This window comes from Mauremys reevesii, linkage group 15, assembly GCF_016161935.1.
Source record: "Mauremys reevesii isolate NIE-2019 linkage group 15, ASM1616193v1, whole genome shotgun sequence".
NCBI lineage: Eukaryota > Metazoa > Chordata > Testudines > Geoemydidae > Mauremys > Mauremys reevesii.
This window is the reverse complement of record NC_052637.1, coordinates 14,265,937-14,276,474: the sequence shown is the minus strand read 5'-3', so window position 1 is coordinate 14,276,474 and position 10,538 is coordinate 14,265,937.

Sequence of the window (10,538 nt, the reverse complement as noted above, 5' to 3'; positions counted from 1 at the left end):
CCTCCCCCACTGCAACTTGAGACCATTACGTCTTGTTCTGTCAACAGAACAAAAAGGAAATATTGGAATTGGAAAAGGTTCAGAAAAGAGCAATAAAAATGATTAGGGGTATGGAACAGCTTCCATAGAAGGAGAGATTAAAAAGACTGTGACTATTCAGCTTGGAAGAGACGACTAAGGGGGGATATGATAGAGGCCTATAAAATCATGACCGGGTGTGGAGAAAGTGACTAAGGAAGTGTTATTTATTTCTTCTCATCACACAAGAACTAGGGGTCACCCAATGAAATTACTAGGCAGCAGGTTTAAAACAAACAAAGGAAGTATTTCTTCACACAACACACAGTCAGCCTGTGGAACTCCTTGCCAGAGGGTGTAGTAAAGGCCAAGACTATAACAGGGTTCAGAAAGGAACTAGGTAAGTTCTTGGAGGATCGGTCCATCAATGGCTATTAGTCAGGATGGGCAGGGATGGTGTCCCTAGCCTCTGTTTGCCAGAAGCTGGGAATGGGCAACAGGGGCTGGATCACTGGATGATTGCCTGTTCTGTTCATTCCCTTTGAAGCACCTGGCATTAGCCACTGTCGGGAGACAGGATACTGGGCTAGATGGGCCATTGATCTGACCCAGTATGGCCCATGTTCTTATGTTCTTATCACTGCTGGTGTGAAGTAGTTTGGGAAGGCACTCGAGGCTACAAAGTACCTAGACAGACAAGGCATGGGGGATGGCTTTGGGACACAGGCAGCCAGGGGCTTTGCGGATGACACCAAGTTGGGAGGTATTGCCAATTCGGAAGAGGATCGGGATATTCTCCAGGGAGATTTGGATGACCTTGTAAACTGGAGTATTAGTAACAGGATGAAATTCAATAGTGAGAAGTGTAAGGTTATGCATTTAGGGATGACTAACAAGAATTTTAGTTATAAGCTGGGTACGCACCAGTTGGAAGTAACGGAGGAGGAGAAGGACCTAGGAGTCCTGGTTGATCGTAGGATGACTATGAGTAGGCAATGTGATGTGGCTGTTAAAAAAGCTAATGCGGTCTTGGGATGCATTAGGCGAGGTATTTCTAGTAGGGATAAGGAGGTGCTAGTCCCGTTATATAAGGCGTTGGTGAGACCTCATTTGGAGTATTCTGTGCAGTTTTGGTCTCCCATGTTTAAGAAGGATGAATTCAAACTGGAACGGGTACAAAGAAGGGCCACTAGAATGATCCGAGGAATGGAAGGCCTGTCGTATGAAAGGAGACTTGAGGAGCTCGGTTTGTTTTCCTTAACCAAAAGAAGGATAAGAGGAGATATGATTGCACTCTTTAAATATATCAGAGGATAAATACCAGGAAGGAGAGGAATTATTTCAGCTCAGTGCTAATGTGGACACGAGGACAAACGGATATAAATTGTCAGTCAGGAAATTCAGGCTTGAAATTAGACGAAGGTTTCTAACCATCAGGGGAGTGCAATACTGGAACAGCCTACCGAGGGAAACAGTGGGGGCGAAGGACCTCCATGACTTTAAGATTAAGCTAGATAAGTTTATGGAGGAGATGGTATGATAGGATAACGGGCTTAGTCAATAAGTCAATTAAGTGCCACACTGGTAAATAGTACAATGGGTCAATGATATGATATAACCTTTTTCCAGAGGGTATGGCTGGAGAGTCTTGCCCGCATGCTCGGGGTTCAGCTGACCGCCATATTTGGGGTCGGGAAGGAATTTTCCTCCAGGGAAGATTGGCAGTGGCCCTGGAGGTTTTTCGCCTTCCTCCGAAGCATGGGGCAGGGGTCGCTTGCTAAAGGAGTGGGTGGATCGGCTTATGTGGCCTGCATCTTGCAGGAGGTCAGACTAGATGATCATAATGGTCCCTTCTGATCTTGAATTCTATGATTCTATGATTCTATCTATGGTCTGCAAAGAGCTGAGGTCTAAGGCCTGTTCCAGAACTGCCCTTTGGGTGATTAAGTCACTATTGACCCACAGGGCTCTGATCCAAGTAAGTAGAAGGTAGGGAGGGTATGTATGAGAGAGATGCTCCCTGGAGTTTCCTTCTGAGCCACAAAAAATATGAGAGTCAGGACAGTGGGATGAGAAAAGTATCCAAACTCCTGGGCAGGAAGGAGGGAATTTTGGAGAAGGGTCTGAAACCCACTGGTGCTGTGTTTATAACCCAGCGGCTCTGGGCAAAGGCATCAGGTATTAGACATGGACACAAAGAGGAGCACTGGGACAGAGAAACACGCACTGTGTGTAGAGCAGACAATAGGCGTTATTAGCAGAAGGCAGGTCTTGAAAGAGTAGAGAGACAGAAGATAGGGTGAGTTAGGCTGGGAAGATTTCAGGTGGGACAATATTGCCACCTTTCTCAGAGGCTAGTGACTATTTATTATTTTATTACCATAGCACACAGAAGCTGAAGTCATGAGCCAGAACCCTGTTGTGCTCAGTGCTGTACAAACATAGAACAAAAAGATGGCCTATGATCCAAAGAGCTTATTAATGAAGTGCAATTGTTGGGATTGGGTACGTGGGTTCAGCACAAAAAAGAGGGAAAAAAATCTGTGGGGAAAAATTCAGAAGCCACTTGCAGGTCACTGAGCAGTGGTAGGGGGAGGAGGGGAAAGGTGCAGGGACATGAGGTCCAAGCCTCTCTTTGTGAGCAGCATATAATTGTATGGGTTTTTATTACAGAGGCACCAGTTGCAGCTCCAGGGGTAAGGCTGAGTTACGTATTACGTTAAAGAGGTTGAATCCTTTGCTCTGGTACAAATGAAAAAATGTAACGGATCCTCCCACAAAATTGATAGCAGTGACTTGGAGCAGAGAATCCATTTTCTGAGAATTTTCAGGCAAACCTGTTAACTAGTTTAGGGGTAGGTTAGCTCTTAGGCACAGCCTGGCTAACTCAGTTGGTAATGTATGAGGCTCTCACTCTCAGAGTTATGGGTTCAAGCCCCCTGTTGGGTGGTAGGTTTGGCCACTGTTGGAAGACAGGATACTCTGCTAGCTAGACCTTTGCTCTGACCCAGTGTGGCTGCTCTTAGTTAAAATCTATTTTAAAATGGAAACTTTAAGAAATCCAGCCTCAACATTTTTTGTCCCTGAGGATTTCAATCATGGAATGATGCAGACTCTTTGAACATCCTATATTATTAAAACTCAACAAAATCTCATACATAGGCTACATTTTTAGGATTATTGGTTCATCCCCCTCACCCCCCATTATTCTTCATAACCTCATGTTTCTCCTTCAGCAGAGGTTGATCAACATTTATCTTCGGAGAATTCCACTGCCCTCTTCCAAAATGGTTGCCATCTTCCATTGTTCTCAATGGGACTGAGTCTGCTGCTGCCCTCAGTTAGGTGGGCATTTTGAGAAGGGCATCTGTTCCACTGTTCTCCATCAGTGGAACAGGCCCGGTTACCTTCTTTGAGGGCAGTTTGGCTTCACTCTCCTTGACAGCAATTGGGCATGGCAGCCATTTTGAGAGAGGGCAGTTCTCCCCAACTTTCTCTGATGGAGATTTTATGCAGCTGTCAGCTCCACAATCACTTGTGGAAAAAAATGACAAAAAGTGACCATGAGCCCTAAACATTTCTTTTCAAAAGTTATTCAGTGCACCGGATCGACTCCACCAAGAGGGAGCGGGGAAATTGAGGTGTACACTCCAGCTGCGTTTGTGAGATGCTGGTGAAACAGAGCTGCTGTTACCCCAGTTAATCTAGCCTGTGTGCTCTAGCTGCTTTGCGCTGCTCCAGAGTGAGGTAAAGCAGCCAGAGCATCATGGGAGATTGTTTTGGGGGCAGGGACGACCTTTTTGTTCTGTGTTTGTACAGCCCCTAGCACAGGGGCTGGGGGGAAGAGACTGCATCTCCTAGGCCCCACCACAACAATAATATACAAATATTAAAGTTGATAGCTTCTAGTAATTTAAAAAGTGTAGTTTGGGGAAGTTCTCTGAGTGCGTTGTTTAGTGTTTGTGTATGACAGTGGTTTCCAACCAGGGGTACTTGTATGCCCAGAGGTACGCAGAGATCTTCCAGGGGGTACATCAACTCATCTAGATATTTGTCTAGTTTTATAACAGGCTACATGAAAAGCACTAGCGAAGTCCGTACAAACTAAAATTTCATACAATGACTTGTTTATACTGCTCTATATACTATATACCGAAATGTAAGTACAATATTTATATTCCAATTGATTCATTTTATAATTATAAGGTAAAAATGAGAAAGGAAGCAATTTTTCAGTGGTAGTGTGGCTGAGACACTTTTGTATTTTTATGTCTGAATTTGTAAACAAGTTGTTTTTTAAGTGAGGTGAAACTTGGGGGTAGGCAAGACAGATCAGACTCCTGGAAGGGGTACAGTGGTCTGGAAAGGTTGAGAGCAGCTGGTGTAAGACCTTTATAATTAAAAAGACAAGATCATTGCCAGACAAAAAATATGTGAAGGTGGAGGTACGGTCAAGAAGCTACATCAATATTTAGGATAAAAATACATTAGAGGGAACAGTGTAGTTATCCCTCCAAGCTAAACATTATTAATTCAGTAAATTCAGAGTTTAGGTTAAATCCAAATCACTTTAAACGTGGAAATGCAGCATTAGGGAACCCAAATGACCTTAACTCAGCCCTTTAGACTCCCAAGCGCTTAGAAGTAGTCACGTTGCAAATTAATCAGTGGCCAAACAGTAAGGGATAATTTTCTTGTTCTGCAACACATTTTTGTTAGTCAGTAACAAAATGAAGGAAAGCAGCCCAGTCCCAGTCCTGGACTGAGGGGTCAAAAGGAGTGAGTTCAAGCCATTGAGTCACTGTGCAAACTTGGTCAAGTCACTTCACCTCACTGTGACTCAGCCTTACCCATCTGTAAAATGGGAACAATGTTACATACATCTCTCTTTACAACATGCCTTGAGATCTAGGTTTCAGAAGCATTACATATAGCTTGACACAAGAACAAGCACAAGGAAACATCACAAACACACACTTACCAGCTGAAAGAGAGCTACTGCCTGTTGCATAGTGACCACTTTAGGGCATCAAGTGTTTGTCTTTGCCCAATTTAAAGGGACAGTGTCACAAAAGGCATTCTGGGGGGAAAAAATCCTAAAAAGGGCAATCTTCCACTAGAGAGAATTAATAGAAAATAAGAAGCTTTGAGGGAAGGGAGCAATGGTACTTGTTATGTCATCACTTGATTAATAATAATAACAGTACTTTTCAGTGGGAGTTTTTTACAAAGGATCATTAACCGCAGTTTACAAACAGGGAAACTGAGGCATGGACCAATATGACTGCTTCAAAGTCACTCAGGTCAGAGCCAGGAATAGAACCAATGTCTTTAGGGTCTTAGTCCACTGTGATAACCACTAGGTAACACTCCCTATTATTAGCAGCTAAATACCTGTAAGGGATGCATAGCTAAAGCTGTGTTAAATTTTGTACTTCAGCAGGAATTAAGTTTCTCTGTCAATTTTTACAAGCTTCCTTTTCTAACTCAGGCCTGAACATGCTTCTTTGTGGTGTCCAATTTAATTTTCCATTGCAACACCAAATAGATTGACTAGATGAATAGATTCCAAGGCCAGAAGGGACCATTGTGTTCACCTAGTCAAACTGCCTGTGTGACGCAGGCCCTAGGATTTCCCCAAATCAATCCCTGTTTGAACTAGAGTTGATCTTTCAGAAAAATGTCCAACCTTGATTTAAAAATTGCTCATGTTGGAGAATTCACAACAACCCTCATTACATTGTTCAAATGGTTAATTACCCCCTCTGTTAAAAACTTGTGCCTCATTTCTTGTCTGAATTTGTCTAGCTTCAGTTTCCAGGCCCTTGATGTTGTTAGATCTTTGTCTGCTAGATAGAAGAGCCTATTGTCAAACTTTTGCTCCCCATGTAGGTACTTGTAGACAGTGATCAAGTCACTCCTTAAAATTAAATGGATTGAGCTCCTTGAGTCTGTCACTATTAGGCATGGGGGGAGGGGGAATTTCTCACCTGCCATGTGCTTTTCATTGTCACTGACATCTAGGCAAAATGAATATAAAACATCATTAAATCTGAAAGTCTAATATTTGCACCTTCTTTGCACAGGTGTAACCAGCATTGCCAGACTACGGTGTTCAAAAAATCAGGAGCCAGGCCCCAATGAATGATGAGATTACCGTAAAAATTAGGAGATTAACCCCCCTCCCTTATTTGCCTTGTTTGGGGGCCTTTAAGCTTTATGTTTTCTCTGTAACCATGAGTACTAAAATCTTACTTAAAAAAAAGCTGATCTTCTGACATAAATGAAATGAAACCAGAAGTTGAGGTTTAAGGGGAAAATACCCTAAAAATTGTGAGAGTTGGTAACAATTAGGCAGAAGGATCAAGGCAGAAGGAAATTAAAACCAATTCTTCTTGTTTGTCCTATGGGAATACCTAAATGTCCTAATGAATGTAGGAGTTCCTTTTTGCTGGGCACTGCACATGCACATAAAGCTAAAAGTTAAAGCCAGACAGAGTCAAATGCAAAATAAGACATACTTAAAAGAAATCTTTCAACACATTAAATATGAACCACTATAGCATATAGCTTTTGCAAAGAACCATACACATAGAAGATATGTGTTTTTAACAGTGAGGTGCGAGGGGTTTTGAGGTTAACTCATAGCAACCGTAACTTTTTGTCAAAGCGTTTTGGGTGAGTTGTTTCTGATGTCACTTTCCTTCAGTGTTCCAGCCCCGGTTCTGGGATGTTGATTGTTTATGATTCTTTTCAGCAGCCTTTGACATGCTGAGGAAGATAATGTTTGACCAAAGGCAGAGTAAAGCCCTTCGGAAACAGAAATATCAGAAACAAAAAGAGCAAACAGTGTGGCACAGTAATTATTGTCCGTGCTCCAGTAGTAAAGAGAATTTCTGACTGAGACCAGGGCCTTGTTGTGTACATAGTTGGAGGAAAGCACCTGTTTCAAAGACCTTACTATCTAACTAGACAAGACAAAGGGTGGGAGGGGAACAGTGAAGAGCCAGGAATTCAGCCCAGGTGTCCTGTCCTACCCACTAGACCAGGGGTGGCCAAACTGTGGATCGCGAGCCGTATGCGGCTCTTTTACAGGTAAAGTGTGGCTTGCAGAGACCCTCATGTCCCTCCCACATTCTCTGCCTACCAGATGGGGCTCAGAGGGGAGCTCAGGACTTCTGCCCAGTGGTGGGGCAAGGAGTGGGGTCTAGAGGTTTCAGCCCTGTGGGAGGCGCCTGCCAGGGCTCAGGGCTTCATCCCCACGAGGCACACCTGCTGGGCCAGGGGGCTGCAGCAGCAGCAGGACTGAAGCCCCGAGTCCCAGCAGATGCCTTCTGCAGGACTAAAGCCCCAAGACCCTCTCCCTGCAGGGCAGAAGACCCTAGTCCCACTATCCTGCCACAGCGATGAAGTCCCAAGCCCCAGCAGACAATCCCGGCTCTCAGACTTCTGAAGAGTATCATATGCGGCTCAGGGGATCAATGTCTGGCCACCCCTGCACTAGATCATGCTGCACTCAAGAGCACCGTCACTTCTCCACGCAGCACAAAACCCCAGATCCTTGATTACAAGTGCAAATGTGGAGGGGACGATGCAAAGTTGGCATTTAGCTTGAGCCTTTGTATCTTCCTGATGCAGGGCTGGCTGCATACCCCAGGGTAAGAGAAGCCGGAAGGCTGGTCTAGCATGTGCCAGGTGCCAGTGACCCAAGGGGCTGATATGGCAGCCAGGCTTCCTGGTGCAGAGGAGAATCTAGCTGTCCCATGATTGCTGGTGCATGGAGGATCTGTCTCTCTCAGGGTTTCTGGTGCATGGGGGATCTGTCTCTCCCGATGTGGCTGGTGCATGGAGGATCTGTCTCTCCCAGGGTTTCTGTGGCATGGGGGATGTGTCTCTTCCAGGGTTGCTGGTGCATGGGGGATCTGTCTCTCCTGGGGTTGTTGGTGCATGGGGGATCTGTCTCTCCCAGGGTTGCTGGTGCATGGGGGATCTGTCTGTTCAGAGATTGCAGGCACACGGGAGGATCTATCTCTCTAGGTGCTTCTATGACCCTCATCATTATAGCATCTGAGCACCTCACAGCCACTATTGTATTTATCCTTAAAGCCCCGTGAGGTGGGGCAATGCCCGGGTGTGGTATCCCCAGTTTACAGATGGGGCAGTGAGGCATGGTGAGGTTAAGCCTGGGACTTGAAAAGCTGCCTGAGAAATGTGAATACCCGAGTTCCTACAAAAATGAATGGGAATCATTAATAATACCTGCTGCTTTACAGCTGTAAATCTCAAAGCACTTTATACATATAGGAAAACTGAGGCACAGGGACATGTCCAGGTCTAGAACCCAGGTTAGGTGTTCTCTCCAGCAGGCCACACTGCTTCTTTTTTCCTATGCATCCCCTCCATGTTATAGAAGTCCAGAGTGCTGTGTTTCATGGTTTCCTTGTACTTCCCCCATCTGTCTGTTGTCTCTTGTCATATATTTAAATCATGAGCTCTTTGGGGGCAGGGACTCTCTCTTTGTTCTGTGTCTATACAGCGTGGCCACGTCCGGAGCCCTTATCGCTATGGTAATAATAAATAATAGTGCATCCAAATTCCCTATGTGGCCCTGAGAGTCCGCAGCACAGCTGGGAATCGAGGGCAGCTCTCCTGAGTCTTCGGGCATTGTCTGGCCCATGTGGCCACTCCCTTTCCCCCCAGTTGCTCCCTTAGCAGCTGGGGGGATGCAGGGTAGGTGTTCCCATAGCACACCTCCCAGCATTTCAAGTGGCTAAGGTGAGATGCATCGCCACTCAGCCTTGGCCCAATTGCATCTCTGTAGGTGGAAACAGAGGGGTGGCTGGGCACCAGACTGCAACCCCAGTTTGTTGAGGAGTGTGGGATTTCTGAGGTAGCTGACCCAGACCAAGTGATTTGGACATCCCGGCCTTTTATACTTCAGAGGTGACAACCCTAGCAGCCACAGCTTGGGTACCCTGGCCTAGGGCATTGGCTGAGGTGGATGGGGAGCCGGGTCAATCGTGGCTGAGCGAGGGGGATAGATCCAGGGGGCTGGCTGAGGAAAGGGTTAGACCTGGCAGGGGGCAAGCCGAATTGAGAGAGGCCTGGCCATGTGTTGCTGGTGGGGTTACCCCAGGTGTCCAGCTGGCTGGGGAGGGGCAGGTCTGGCTGGGGGCAGACTGAGAGGAGGCCTGTCTGCTTTGGGGCTGACTGAGGCTGTGGGGACAGATCTGGGGGGCTGATTGAATGGGGTCAGGCCTGGCTGGGGATTGGGGATGAGTCAAGCCAGGCTAGGAGAAGCCTGGCTGGGGTTGGCAGGGCAGGCTGATCTGGTTGGCACGGAGACGGGGCAGACCTGCCTTCCTAGGGGTTGGAGGAGGGAGGGCAGGCCTGGCTGGTTGGGGTAGGGTTGTTGGGGGTCAGGCCTGGCTGGGGGCAAATGGCAGGCTAGGAGAGGATTGGGAAATGGGATGGGGCTGATGGGGGGAAGGACAGTGGTAGTAGGGGAGCCTGGGGGATTGGGGACCTGGCTGGCTGGTCGGCAGAGCAGACTGGATGGGTGGGGTGGGTTTGTTGGGCCTTTCATTCCTCCCTCGAGAGGAATAATTTTGTATTCGTTGCCTTTTTTTTTTTAACAAGTTGCCAATCAAAAATCCAGATAAATAATCACCCTGGCAGAGAGGAGCCCGATGGGAAATGTACAGACAGGTAAACGGAGGCTGAGAGAGGGGCTGGGACCTGCCCAAAAGCCATAGAGGGGTCAATGGCCCAGCCATGAATAGAACCCAGGAGTCCTGACTCCCAGGTCCTTCTGCTCTAACCACTAAATGCCACTCTCCTCCCACAACTGAGGATAGACCCCAGGAGTCCTGACTTCCAGCCTTCCCTATTCTAAGCTGCAAACCCCTCTCCCCTTCCACAGCTGGGAATAGACCCAAGGAGTCCTGACTCCCAGCCCCTCTTTAACTCATTTAACCCCAACCTGCTCCACCTGCCCAGTGCACCTGCTAGGAAACAGGTGAAGCCCCACATCCCAACCTCATTTCTCCGGGAGGCGTGCTGTGGGGCAGTGGAGGGGACTGCAGATGGAAGGGGTGGGGAGGGGCCCCCACTTGCTCTACTCAAGGGCCCCAGAAAACCCTAATTCACCTCTGACCCCAGGTAGGGTGACCAGATGTCCTGATTTTATAGGGACAGTCCCGATATTTGAGGCTTTTTCTTATATAGAAGCCTATTATCCCCACCCCCGTCCTGATATTTCACAGTTGCTGTTGGTTACCCTAGACACCAGGAGTCCTGATTCCCAGCCTCCTGCTGCTCTAACCACTAGACCCCACTCCCCACCCAGAGCAGGTGAGAGAACCCAGGAGTCCTGATTCCCAGCCCTCCGTGTTCTAACTATTAAAGCCCACTCCCCACCCAGAGCAGGTGAGAGAACCCAGGAGTCCTGATTCCCAGCCCTCCGTGTTCTAACTATTAAAGCCCACTCCCCACCCAGAGCAGTGGAGAGAACCCAGGAG